Source organism: Trichosurus vulpecula, chromosome 3, assembly GCF_011100635.1.
Source record: "Trichosurus vulpecula isolate mTriVul1 chromosome 3, mTriVul1.pri, whole genome shotgun sequence".
Lineage (NCBI taxonomy): Eukaryota > Metazoa > Chordata > Mammalia > Diprotodontia > Phalangeridae > Trichosurus > Trichosurus vulpecula.
This window is the reverse complement of record NC_050575.1, coordinates 206,428,569-206,443,010: the sequence shown is the minus strand read 5'-3', so window position 1 is coordinate 206,443,010 and position 14,442 is coordinate 206,428,569. Positions and strand designations below refer to the sequence as shown.

General features: G+C 44.6%; 1 protein-coding gene across 2 annotated transcripts in view; it reads right to left on the bottom strand.

Moving 5' to 3' along the window:
* The window catches only part of SCARA5 (scavenger receptor class A member 5), a 143,085-nt gene extending 140,201 nt beyond the window's left edge, over positions 1–2,884 (bottom strand). The window contains exon 1 of one of the 2 annotated variants that reach the window (XM_036751622.1): positions 2,430–2,884. The gene's annotated coding sequence lies outside the window, so the exon portion shown is untranslated. The remainder of the gene's footprint in view (positions 1–2,429) is intronic. The other variant, XM_036751623.1, reaches the window with a different exon arrangement.
* Positions 2,885–14,442: the final 11,558 nt, after the last annotated feature.

The window sequence follows — 14,442 nt, the reverse complement described above, 5'->3', positions numbered from 1 at the left end:
CTCCAAAAATGAGGAGAGAAAGCTCCCTTCATGAGTTCTCCTTCATGGGTTTACATGCTGAAAAAACACAGATCCTCCCACTCCTCATCTGCCCTACCCCCATTTCCCCTTTTCTCGCCTTCTCATCAGAATTTAGACTGAAGCTGGAATGTGTGCCTTGTTATCACACTAAGACTCTAAAGCCACCTCTTACTTTCCCCTCCCCCACAGTCTTTTCCTCATAACTCCCTCCCTCCCCACCTCCCAGCTGTGGTGCAGAAAAGCATCCCAGCCCGAAGCAGAGAGAGAGAGAGAGAGAGAGAGAGAGAGAGAGTGTGTGTGTGTGTGTGTGTGTGTGTGTTGGAGAGAAACTTTGCAGAGCAGGGGCCAGATGTTAGTGAGATGAGTTTGGCAATGCTGGGCCAGTTCTGTTGGAAGTTTGTAACTTGGAAGGAAAGCATCAGAATGTTCTGTCTACTACGAGTTGTATTTGGGGTATTTTGAACCCTGAGATCATCGGTCCCTTCCAGAAGACCACGCCAAATATCTGTTCTGAAGAATGGATCAACAAGGAACAGTGTTATATTAATAGCAACAATCATGATGATGCTGATGCTGGTGATGATGATGATGATAACCCCCTCACACACCTTACAGTTCCATAGCACTTTCTCAGCAGACAAGTCATTGGCCACTGTCCGGTCCTGGGAACATAAGTTCACCACTTTGGATGCGCCTCTGCAGTGCCAGAGACAGCTAACAGGCGGGAGTCAGGCAGTGACAGCAGTACAGCACCTTGGACAAGTCTCTTAAGCTCTCTGGGTCTCAGTTTCCTCTTCTGTTAAATGAGGGAGTTGGGTCGCATGATCTCTAAGCTCCCTCCCTGCTCTGAATCTATGCTTGTTAGTGGGATTGTCCAGGGCTAGCCTCATCTGACCTCTCTGGAAGCCAGGGGAAATGCTAGGAGAAAAAAAGTAGGCATTGCATACTTTGGAAGGAGAGGAGCACATACTGGAGATTTCAACACAGAACAAATAATAGATTATAGAAAGAAAATATGTCAATTAAAACCCAGCAGTTTCTAAAACCAAAGGGTGAGGGACCTTTTGTAAATATGATGACAGCACTTCCCAGCACTTACAATATCTGTCTGAGACATTTAAAAAGGTAAATTGTATGTCAGAACTCAACTTCAAACACATCCTTATAACTATACAAAACCAGTCTGGGCAGATGTTTTTCCCTCCTCCTCTTAAGACTTCTATCCACCTACAGATGCAACCACCTTTCACCTAAGGTAAGTCACATTGGCTCCATTTGACAAAAACCAGGGACAGAAGTTTGTTGCCCAAGCATAGAGAGAGCTTAGACTGAGTTTGAATCCTATGTCTGACACTTAATTGCCTGGATGATCTTGGAAAATTCTCTTTCCCTTTCTGGGCCTCAGTTTCCACATCTGTAAAGGGAAAGAAGGTCAGTTCTAGCTTTGAATCTATGATTCCATGATTAGGACCTAGATTCTCAGCCCTGTTCTCCTAGTACTAGTGAGACTGGTTCCTACTCCCTTTGCAGACTGGGGTGGCACAGGCCTTGCTCCTCTTTTAGGGCTTCTCTCAGGTTCGGGATTTTGCCCAGGTGCACTTGTTACTTTTCCTTGGATCTTCTCACTTTAGAATAATCAGACCCCACCCAGAACAAGCAAGAATGATGATTTCCCCTGGAGGGAGCATCACTAAGCAGATGGAATTACTTTGCCCTTAATATAACTTAGTAGACCCTGGAATCATAACCCAAAACTTTGGATTGTTAAATGGTGTGTCCCCCAAGCTCCATTCCATGCTAGGAAGCAGCATGGTATCAGGACAAAAATCTGTGTATGTTTTGCAAGTCAGAGAACCTTGCTTCAAATCCTCCCTCCTATCTGTGGAACCTCCTTGGGTCTCAGTTTCCTCATCTATAAAATGGGTGGGATTGGACCAGATGACCTCTGAGGTCCCTTCTAGTTCCAGATCCAGAATGCTCTAATCCTCCTCTCCTCTCATCTTCACCCACACACTTATATGTAATATGTGTATGCAGAGTTACGTGTTGTAACCTAAGTCATCCCAATCCATGAGCAGGTTCTCAGGACACCCTAGTTGACCTGTCATGCCTATTAGTCTCTCATCTAGGCTGCCATCATCCTCCCAAACCTGTTGTTCACTGTGCTTACCAGGCCTCAAGAGTTAAACACCAGCTGCTCTTGGCCTGGGTGGTCAGTGCAAGGGGCAAGGGAGAAGGTGGATGCTCTGCCATCAAACCCTACATCCAAAGGGATACCCACCATCCAAAGGCCTTGGTTGAATGTCCCTCGTTCCAGCTAAGGAGTGGGCTCTGCCAGACTTCCCAAATCTCTCCTCTCCCCTTCAGAACATAACATCCTAGCTGCTTGGAGCAGGCCTCAGACTTACCTGTGGATGTCTGTCTTCTGCAGGCCAGAGTGATCCCCTTAGTTTCCAGAGTAAGCCATGGCAGGAACAGAACTAGCTATTGTCACAGCAATGAGGAAAGTGGTGATCAGAGATTGCTTACATAGGCTCTTCTTCCAAAGCCAGCCAGATCCAGCAGCGGTCATAGAAAGATCCCAAGCAGAGGCAGAGATCCAATGGACCCTCTCTCCAGATCTGCTGGTCTTGCCTTCTTTGCACAGACCTGCAAAATAAGGGTCCCTTCTTGAGGACAGCCAAGTCAATAGGTGAGTCCCAGCATTCTCCAGAAACTGTGAGAGCTGTGCGGGGGGCAACCCTAGACAAAGCCTGTGGCTGGGGAATCTGTCAGCTCTTCCTGGAGTCCTCAGCTACCATCAACCCAGGAGCAGAGCTCAGAAGATGCTTTGTGGAGACATCCAGCAACTCTACTGGGTCCTGAGATGGAACTGTAGCTGGAAGGCTTTAGAAAGTTCCTGGAGGAGTAGCTATTACATCGGAGGCCAGGCTGCGTGCCCCCTCTTGTGTCCAAGGAGAAGCACTGCAGCCTTATACTAGGATGCACTTGGGAAGAATATAAAGTAATGAGCCAGGCGTGGTTGAAGGCTGGAACTTGGATGTTTCACTGGTCTCTGACAACTGTTGCACTTAGGTCAAGAACGAAGTCAGCTGGGAGGGAGGTAGCTAGACTCTGGGGAGAGGCTTATAATAGGCTCATCGATATAGAGAAGGATCTTTTCTGGACAGGTCCTTAGAGTAAGTCGTTTTACAGATGAAGAACCTGCAGCCCAGGGAGGGGAAGTGACTTGCCCAATGTCCCACAGGGCAGTGTGAAAAGTGAGATTGTAACCCAGGTGCTCTGGCTCCAGAACCACAGATCTTTCCTTTTATCACTAAGGCCTACCTTGGGACCAAAGGCATTGGGAGGGGTGGAGAGAGAGGACCTGACCCACTGTCCGAGTGAAGAGGCAGAGATATTGGGACACTCTGAGGCCCCAGACAATGGGCAAGAGAGCAAAGGAGGGTCAAAATGGGGAAGAGCTCCCCTGAAGAGTGCTTAATCAATCAACAAGCATTTATTAAGTCTCTATCATGTTCCAAACACTGTGCTACTCACTATGGATACACAGAAAGAAAGAAGGAAGGAAGGAAGGAAGGAAGGAAGGAAGGAAGGAAGGAAGGAAGGAAGGAAGGAAGGAAGGAAGGAAAGAAGGAAGGAAGGAAGGAAGAAAAGAAGGAAGGAAGGAAGGAAGGAGGGAGGGAGGGAAAGAAGGAAGGAAGAAGGAAGGAGAGAAGGAGGGAGGGAGGGAGGAAGGAAGGAAGGAGAGAAGGAAGGAAGGAAAGAAGGAAGGAAGGAAGGAAGGAAGGAAGGAAGGAAGGAAGGAAGGAAGAGAAAGAAACCCTTCCTTTAAGGAGCTTACATTTTAGGAGGAAAACAACATTACACAAATAAATACCATATTTATGTGTGTATTTATAAAAGCATACATGTATGTACTTGCACACACAAGGTAATTTCAGGGAGAGTGAGGCATCATTGGTTGGTGATCAGGAAAGATCTCATTAATGTAGTAGATGACGCTTAAGTTGAACTTTAAAAGGAGCTAGGGCTACTAAGAGACAGAGGTAAGAAGGAAGAGGGTTCTAGACATGGAGGACAGTCTACACAAAAGCATGGACATAGGAAATGGAATGTCATGTATGAAGAATGGCAAATAAGTCAGTCTGAGTGAAATGTAAAGTACACGAGGGCACCCTGGGACAAAGCCCCAACTGCCCTACTCTAGTTATGGTTCCAGCATATAAAACAGGGTCATGTTCTTCATAGTAATCACATTGGGAGACTAAGAACTTATTCCAACAATGATCCAAGTGCTCAATATATACTCATAGCTTCTTTGGAAACTGCTTGTAGAGTCAGTCTGCTGCCCAAACGTGGGGGGAAATGTCATGTTGCTGTATATCTCAGTTGTTAGGTTTGGGGGGAGGGGTTTGGATTGTTTGTTTGTTTGGGGTTTTTTTTGTTTGTTTGTTTGTTTTTACCAAATGCAGTATTCCCCAGATCCACCATCATCACTACTCACCAGACCTGGCTTCAAGTGATTTTTAATTGTTTCCAAAAATCAAATCCTTTAAAGGACACAGATCGGCCTTCACTGAGGCTACTCAAAAGACTAAGTTTCAGGTTCTGGAGACATTTCTCAGACTAGTTGCAAAGCTATTTTGAGCAAGAGCTCTTAGGTTAGAAGAAGCGCATAAACCTCCAAGGTGACTATTTTGAAGAGGATAGCAGTAATTGGATTTGGTTTTTTTTTTAAATTATTGTAATTGGATAAAAGATGTCATCAAAGAGATGTAGGAATAGAAATGGTGGGCAGATAGCATGGAACAAGGAAGAAATAATGACTGGGCAGGCCCTCACGTCCCACTGGCAGTCATGTGATGCTATTATCTAGAGGAAGGTTCTTAGGATGTGAGTGGACCTCACGTGAAAGATTTACATGAGGACATGGACAAGAGTTACATTGGATGGGAAGCCATGGATGGAGGGAAAGGATCATAGATTTAGTCCAACTCTCTAATTCTACAGTCGAGGAAACTGAGGCTTGGGTAGGTGAAGGGACTTGCCCAGAGTCACCAGATAGTCTCAGAGGTGGGATCAGAACCCAGGTGCTCATGTGAACTGCCTCCTTAGAAGGAATGCCCACAATGCTGATAGCATAGACTCATATAGGTACAAAAGCACATTTGTAAATCAGCCATACCAAGGAAACTCGGGCCATTGATTAGGCCAGCTCAACATTCTCCATGTCTTGGCTTCTACTTCCCAGATGAGCCCAAGAGATCCCTGGGACTTTAGGTAGTTTTGCCTAGTAACCTCCTCTGAGAAGTTTCCATCAATTCCCATTTTACAGATGGAAAACCTAGGGCAAAAGTATGCCTGGTGCCGAACATAGGGGAGACCAGAACAGGCCCATGGTGGGAGGAGGGGCAGTACCCAGAAGGGAGGGAGGGAGCTGCCCTCTGCTACATTCTATCTAGGGAGATGGACCAGAGTGTTCTCTTCCTCAGAACAGAAGATGCTGATTAGAAACAGTCTTCCTCTGGGCTCCTAGAGGTTTCTGTTGACTCTTTATCGACTTGAAATCTCTCAGCCTGGGTGCCCATGATGGTGGGGGAGGGGTGGGATTGAAAAGGAAGATTGAGCTCCAAATGGTAGAACTGCAGAGAATCTTAGAAGTCAGCTACCTGAACCCTTTCAGGTCATCAGTGAGGCCCAGAGAAGGCAGGAGCTCTCAGAGAATCATGGAGCTAGAATTGGAACTTAGTCCAACTCACTCACTTGACGGATGAGGAGATTGAGGCCTATGGAAGGAAAGAGACCTCATAGGATCATTGACAGAGAACTAGAAGGGACCTGAGAGGCCACATGGTCTGATCCCCAACTTTGACAGATGAAGAAACTACACAGAAGTGAAGTGACTTGTCCAGGGTCACATAGCTAATGAGTGATAATAAGTGGGATTTGAACCCTGTTTTGTCCTCCATTGCTACAGGAACATAGCATTTCCCCACCTGTTACCCAGCCTGTCCACCACTACCAGTTATTAGGAAATTACCTGTGATACTATAGAAAAATCACTGGCTTTGGAGTCAGAAGACTCAGGTTCCAATTCTGCTTTGGCCACTTATTACCTGTGCAACCTTAAGAAAGTCACTTGGGATCTGTGTTTCTGTAATCCAGCCCACCAGCTGTGGCATAATTGTAGAAAGAGCAAGATTTTCAGACCAGAAACTCTTCTACCTTCACTGGCACCCTATCCCCAAGTTAAGACCAGGCAGCCCAGAAGAAGGGTGTATGGATGAGACCATGTCACACAGCTGCTAAGATTCTGTCCCCTCTCTCTGGGGATGTAATAGGAGGAAAACTGGCATACAAAGAGCCTTTGGCCAGAGGGAAGGGCCGGGTTCTATTCCCAGCTCTGCTGCTTAATCCAAGTGCAAGGTGGGATGAGTGGAGGCACTCGCCATCTCTAAAACGAGGGGTTGACTTAAGTGATCCCTTTTGAGGGGTCTTCCTGTTCTAAATCTTATGGGTCCAAACATCTGATCTTGGCTCTTTCGTTCCTCTTACTCCTAATGCTCTGTGAAGGGATGTCCTATCTCTTTGGGATGGGAGTGGCTAGAGTGCCAGGCCTGGAGTTAAGAAGACTCATCTTCGTGAGTTCAAATCTGGCCTCAGACACTTAATAACTGTGTGACCCTGGGCAAGCCACTTCACCCTGTTTGCCTCAGTTTCCTCATCTGTCACATGAGCTAGAGAAGGAAATGGGAAACCACTCCAAGAAAATCTTGAATGGGGTCACAAAGGGTCAGACATGACTGAAATGACTGAACAACAATATCTCTTTGGGATGCCACTCTCTCCCTTTCCATCACTTCTGTCTCCTGGCTTCCTGGTCTCCACCTCAGACCAGCAGCTTTTCTCAGCAATGAGACCCTGTGAAACACTAAGGTGCTGAAGAAGGTATCAACTGATTTGAATTCAACCACCATTTATTAAATGCCTGGCACTAAAGATATGCAAACAAAATGAACAATAATCCCTACCTTTAAGGAACTCATATTCTACTGTGAGGAAACAATATGTGTATAAAGTGGCATTTGAGTTGAGCCTTAATGAAAGCTAGGGATTTGAAGAAGCAAAAGTGAGGAGGCGAGCATTCCAGGTATGGAGAAAGGTCAGAGCAAAGACGTGGAGGCAGGAAATGGAATTTCTTGGACTGACAACAGCAAGTGGGCCTGTGGGACTGGAATCCAGAGTGCAGGAGAATGATTTCTCCCATCTCTAAGATCCTGCTGAAGGCACAAGGCCACACTGCTCCTCTAAGCCATAGATGACACACTTTGCCCCTTCTTGCTCATTGCTTATTTTGCACGGTGAGTCCCCCCTCCCCGAATGGGTTGCAAGCTCTCTCGATCATGGTTTAGGGCAGCCTGAGTGGCCCTGAGGATAGAGTAGATGCTCAATGATCCATATCAGTGGATGAATCGATTGCCTTTCCATATCTAACAGGCCATCATAAATGCAGCATAAATCAGGATGTGAGTCTTTTCTCTTGGGCGCAGCTGCTGACAACCAACTCTGATTCCAAGAGAGTGGGAACAAGCCCTTCTGTCTCAAAGGGTGTCCCCAGGATGCATTCACCATGGAACATGCCCAGCCCATCTGCTTCTCTTCCACGTGCTTGGCTTGCTCCAGGTTGTTTTTCTCCACCATCAGGTGGGAGGGGGGGAGGATAATGAATTCCCCGGGAAAATCCAGATTTTCTGATCCTACCAGTGTGATTTGAGGTGCATGAACTTCCTTCTAGGCCTACACAGTGCTCTGGGTGCCCTACATGTCCTAGGACCAAGGGGGCAGGACTAACTCTGCCTTTGGGGAGGAGAAGAGGGGGAGAGAAAAGCTTGTAACATAAGCATTCTTTCCTGGAGCAGGGAAGGTGAAGCAGGACAGATGTCACAGTGCTTTGCGGGGATCAGTTTAGGATTCTAGGATTTCTTTTTTACATTTTCTTCAGTGATTTCTGCTTAGTTTCCGCACCCCCACAGGAGGCAACATGGCAGAGTTCAATTTGGAGTCAGGAAAATGTGAATTCAGATCCCACGTCTAATATTTATTAGCTGGGTTACTAAACCTCGAAATCCTATTTCCCCATTAGATTGTAAGCTCCTTGAAGGCAGGGACTGGCTTTCTTTTTGCTTCTATTGGGATCCCTAGTGCTTAGTCCAGGGCCTGCCATATAGTAGGCATTTAATAAATGTCTATTGACTGACTGACTAACTGACTCATTTTCCTCATGTTTAAAATGAGAAGAGTGGACTTGAAGACCTTTAAAGTTCCTTGCTCAAGATCTATGATCTTATGGTCCTATGGTGCACAGAACACTATAACATTAATATTAATTAAGATATTAATTAATATCAGTTGTCAAGGGTGAAATTTCATTTAAATTGGCAAATCTGAGGATTCTGGGAAGATGGTGGAGTAGGTCAGAAAATCCCAAGCTCTCAAGATTTTCCCCTACGAAAGAGTTAAAATTGCACCTTAGGGAGAACAAAGTATGGATGGAGACAAAGAAGAATGGGGTCACAACCAGGATCCTCCTGGGACAACTTCAGAAGATCTGAAGAAAAACCCCCTAACCTCTTTGGGCCTCAGTTTCTTCATCTGTAAAATTGGGATAATAATAGCCCGTACCACGTAGCATCATTGTGAGGGTGAGTAAACATAGTATAGAGCACTTTGAAAGCCTCAAAGCAATCTCATGAGTGATCCTCTTCATCTCGTTTTTCTCAACTTGTCTGACGGGATTCAGAAAGATATAATTTGAGGGCTAGTCACTATCCTGCTATTATGCTTTTATGTTTAATGGGCTGTGGACTTTCACTCAGGTGAATAAAGTTGGGGGTGGGATGGGGTTTGGTAATTGAATAAAATTGAATAAAAGAATTGGGATGTGAGCTCATGCTCTGTGGAGGCTCACTGAAAACGCCTTTAGGACAATTCAAGTAGCAGGCAGGAAATATACATTGTTGTTGTCAGTTGTTTTTCAGTCATATCTGACTCTCTGTGACCCCATTTGGGTTTTCTCAGCAAAGATGCTGGAGTGATTTGCCATTTCCTTCTCCAGTGTGTCCCCATTTTACAGATGAAGAACTAAGGCAAATTGGGGTTAAGTGACTTGCCCAGGATCACCCAGCTAGTAAGTGTCTGAGGCTGGATTTGAACTCAGGTCCTCCTTCCCTCTCAGGCCCAGCACTCTATCCACTGCACCACCTAGCTGCTCTAATATATGTTATTCATATGTAATTATCATCAACAACGTCAATGTATCCCTCGTTAGTCGTAATTATTGCTGCTGCAACCAGTTTCATTTTCCCCCTTCTACTCTCAGAACCGTTGACCGGTGGAAGCGTTACTGAAGCATCATTACTACTTGGGATGAGCAGCCCTGGTTGTGTTTCTGCCTCCTAGCAGAGCTTCATTTGCCAGTCCTAGATCTGCATGAGTGGCAGCCCCATGGTGCGTGCTGACCCAAGACGCTTCCACAAGTCTAAAAGAACAAAGAGAGAGATCAGAGAGAAACACAGAGAGACAGACAGAGACAAAGAAAGAGCTCTTCTAAACCCTTGCTTGCTAGCTCCTGGTATCTGAAAATATACCCCTGACCTTGAGGGGAGAGGGATACGAGGATGGAATTGTGACTTCATTTCTGGAGGGACCTCTTCTGCCTAGGCAGATCTGTCCCTTCTCTGACACCTCTGGAGAGTTGCCTGGGGGCACTGTGGTTTGTGTCAGAGGAGGGATTGAACCCAGGTCCTCCTGACTCCCATGGGCTCTCCACCCATTATGTCATGCTGTTTCTCCTGCCCCTGACATAGATCCTGAAATCCCTGACATATTAAAATCCACCTCAGCTACAGCTTGTCCCGAGAGAAGCCTACCTAGCTAGGCAAATGAGAGATGAGGCTGCTAAAGTGCACAAAAAATATCTCCAGTATTCATGCCAGAGATAGGGAAATGGCTGATCAGCAAGATCCTCTCACTCCCCTTTTATCTCACTTGGTTTTAAAAATTACATTTTAGTTTATTGTCAAACAAAATTTCACCTTCTCTCCCTCCCACCTCCATACCATTCCTCTCTCCCCTTAGATTAAGAAAGCAAGAAAAATATAACTTCTGTTACAACCGTATACAGTCAGGGAAAAAAGATTGCCCCATTGGCTCCATCCCAAAAATCTGCTTAAATGGACACTGTGAGCCCATCACTTCTCTATCAAGAGATGGACAGTATGTTTCATCATGTGTCCTCTGGAATCATGGATGGTCATTGGGCTGATCAGAATTCCCAAGTCTTTCCAAGTTGTCTTCACAATATTGTTGTTATTGTATATAAATTGTTCTCCTGGTTCTGCTCACCTCTCTGCATCAGTTCATAGAAGTTTTCCAAACTCATTTTATAGATGAAAAAACTGAAGTCCATCAAGATGAAATTACTTGTCCAAGGGGACACAGGGAGTAAAGGTAAGAGGCAGGATTTGAAACCAGGTCCTCTGACACAGCTAGTTCTCTTTCTACTTTACCATACTGCCTCCCCTTCCATAAGCCTTTGTTCAGCATTTTTCCCAATAGCTGGTGGGGTGAGGGGGGGCATCCCTTGAAGACTTCACGACTCTGTCTCTGGCCTCTAAACTGAACTTGGGATCCACACACATATATACTAACACCTCTTCCTCCTGCTGGCCTGTGGAAGCCTCAGTGGCCCAAATAGTGATCTTGGTGCTTCCTTCTTCCAGATAGAGATCAGAAGCAAAGCTCAGGATGGTCCTTCCTTGGCTTCCAGATTCCATACCACCAACTCTGCTCCTGAATGTTTTTTCATCTTTTGGTAGGAGGTGGGGGTGGTTGTGGAAAATGAGACCAAATAAACATTATTGTCCTGAGTCATTTTTTCTTAGTATGGTTCCTGTTGAGTTCTGTATATTTGTGGTTATCTCCTCTCAGAGTAAATTCATCATTTAGCCCAACAAGCAGCTTTATTCCCATACTCCACCCCTAAAACACTGAGCAATATTGACATGTGGGGACTTTCGTTCAGTCATTTACGGTCATGTCTGACTCTTCATAACTCCTTTTGGGATTTTCTTGGCAAAGATACTGGAGCGGTTTTACCATTTCCTTCTCCAGCTCATTTTACAGATGAGGAAACTGAGGCAAATAGGGTTAAGTGACTTCCCCAAGATCACATAGCTAGTAAGTGTCTGAGACCAAATTTGAACTCAGGAAGATGAGTGTTCCTGACTCCAGGGCCACCACTCTATCTGCTGTGTCACCTAGCTGCTTCTAAGGGGACTACAAGTTCAAAATCACAGAATTTCAGAGTTGAAAGAAATCTCAGTAGGCATCTAGTTCGACCCCTACCCCACCCCACCCCCCAAATGCTTACTAAAATATACCTGATGAGTGAATATTCACACCCAGTTTAGTTCAGACCCATAAAATCCCAAAGTAGCCAGTAGGATGTTTTGGGGTTTTTTTCCCCCGACTCCAAACCTTAATTTGCCTCTTTGCAATTTCTACACTGACTTCTAGAACTAATCTTTCTTCCCCACACCAGGCACTTTAAATGCCTAAAGACAGCAATCATGTTCCCCCTAGACCTTGTATTTTCCAGGCTAACCATCTCTGGATCCTTCTGATCTATGTAGAACATGGTTTTAAGGCCTGTCACTCTCCTGGACGCCCTCCTCTCTATCCTCTCCAGCTTATCAATGTACTTCCTAACCTGCGGTGCCCAGAACTGAACTCAATACTCTTGATGTTGTCTGAACAAGGCAGAAGATAGCGGGATCATCATCTCCTTACTCCTGGAAGAGCCCAAGTGGAAGCCTAGGACAGAGGCCTACTGGAAATCACTCAGATAATGACAACAATGGACAAAGAACTATAGAAAAGCTTAGTGAGTACACACAATCAGTCATTGCCCTATCTCTGGTGTGAGTACATTTTAACATCTCTTCCTTAGGAGGTGGGAGGTGACCTTATCTACTAATAAATAAACTAGGCTTCAACCAGGACAAGAATTTTGATCTCTAAAGGTGTTTCAGGGTACATTAGAAACATATTTATGAGATCTCTGAGTCTCTCCATGTCTCTAACCATCAGCAGAGTCTTAAAGCTGGATAGTAAGGGGCTGGCAGAGAACAGTTGAGCTGGTAACAAATTCAGCCTTGGGATGGGAGGCCAGAGCTCTGCTGGAAGCCAGAGACTAGGCCAACTGCTCTTTGGCAATCTGTAAAATGAGGAAGTTGGATTACATGATATTTAAGGTCCCATCTAACTCTAAATCCCATGATACTATGACTCCAGCCCAGCTGCTTTCCTATCCCTGAGTGCCAGGGAACAGAGAAGATGGAGGTACAGCAAGATGATTATCTTGACCTTGTTTTTGCTACTTCTGTCATCCATTTCCCAAGGCAAGTTCTTACCACTCTTGTCTGTAGGGAACTCTAAGCTTTTTGATCTGGAATTATTTTTGTTTTTAAGGGAGAGGATTATTTTACTTTAGGATTTCTCCAAAGAACTCCTTGGGGTTTGGGCCTGTAAAATAACACATAGAATGTTCTAGCTGGAGCTCATCTAATTCAGTATTTCCCAGCTGCCAATTAGGCCCAATACTGGGGCATGGTGAAATTTTTACTAGTCTGCAAATTTTTTACTGCCAAGAGTCCTTCCTCTTTAAAATCCGTAAGCTAAAAAATGGATTCCTCCCTTTAAAATAAAGAGACTGGGCTAGAGCAAAGATTCCTAACCTTTTCTGTGTCATTGGCCACCTTGGAGATCTTCTCAGTATCATGTTTTTCAACAAAGAAGGAAATGCTAAAATTCAGTTAGGAGTCAGTGAAAATGAATTTTTTTCCCATCCAAATTCTAGGACCCCCTGAAATCTATAGACTAGATGGTCTCTAAGGCTCCTTCTGGCTCAAGATCTGTGATTCTCCCTGTGTCCTACACATCCTGCCCACCCTCTACTAATAACTTCTCCCTAGCTCTCTCAGCCCCAAGGGCAGGGCAGTCAGTTCTAAAGAATCCAGATATTTTATTTGTTCTGAAGCAGAGTTTGGGGCAGGAAATGAAACTTGTCTACTGTCCATTTTTCCCATCAGTTTTTGTCAAATAGTGAGTCCTTACCTTTCAAGCCTGTGATTGACAAAGGCTCACACCCAGTAAGATTATCAAATAGATCAGGGAATCTCCCTTATCAAACTCAATCCTTTACATAGATTTTGTGCTTTATGGTTACCCAGCACTTAATATGCATTAACTCATGTATTAGTGACTCCATTAGCAGTTTAAATGACTCACCCAAGGTCATAAGAGTTAGACAATAAGGAACTGAACTTAAATCTTTTAATGCCAAGCCTCAATGTTTTGGATTTTCCCTTGCAAGTTGTGGGGCCCAAGATAAATTATCCTATGTATAACACAAACACATTTTTATAGAAGTAAGTTATAGTCAGACTAAATGTCAAGGGCACTTCTTTCCCTATGCAAAGTACATCTTCTTCCCATTATAATTTTTCCTTTGGGGGCAGCTAGGTGGCGCAGTGAGTAGAGCACTGGCCCTGGACTCAGGAGTACCTGAGTTCAAATCCAGCCTCAGACACTTGACACATTTACTAGCTGTGTGACCTTGGGCAAGTCACTTAACCCCAATTGCCCTGCCTTCCCCCCTGCAAAAAAAAAAAATTTTTTTCCTTTGTAACTGTCATCCACTCTTTTCACCTAAGGTACAAGCAGCATACCAGCATTACCTCCTCCTAAATACTCATCCCTTTTCTAATCAGCTTGACTTCTTCCCAGGACCTTGAGTGAGGTCACCCATGTCTTGGCACTTTCTAATATGCTCTCTGGAAGACCAGCTTCATTTTAAGCTAATTCTCTTATACTCTCAAATGTTTTGATTGGTATTTCTTACACTATCCCACTTTAATAGAAATTTGGCTCTCTTTTTGCAGGCCTGTTCAAAGGAATTGCTTTCTTCCACTCCAACTGAAAAAGGGACAGGAAGAAAAGTAGGCATACTCATTGCTCCATATTGCATATTTAAATCATTTATTCCTTTATGTCCTTGCTTGATGGCTTTCCCTCTTTTGAGGTCCACACAAGGTTTTTACATCTTCCTCTCCTTAGCCTTGTTGTTGTCATCTACCAATCTTCAGGTCATTTTCCCTATATAGAATAACATGTACTTGGTTTTTAGTTTTCCTCTCTAATCCACTGTTTTCTGACATTCTTCAGGTTTAATATTTATTTTGATAAGTGTCATCATGGCAGAGCAATGGGTTTGAAGGGAGCTAGGCTCCTTACATATCCCCAGGGGCTAGAAGGAACAAGGAAAAAAATAAAAAAGAAGAAAAATTATTTTAAAAA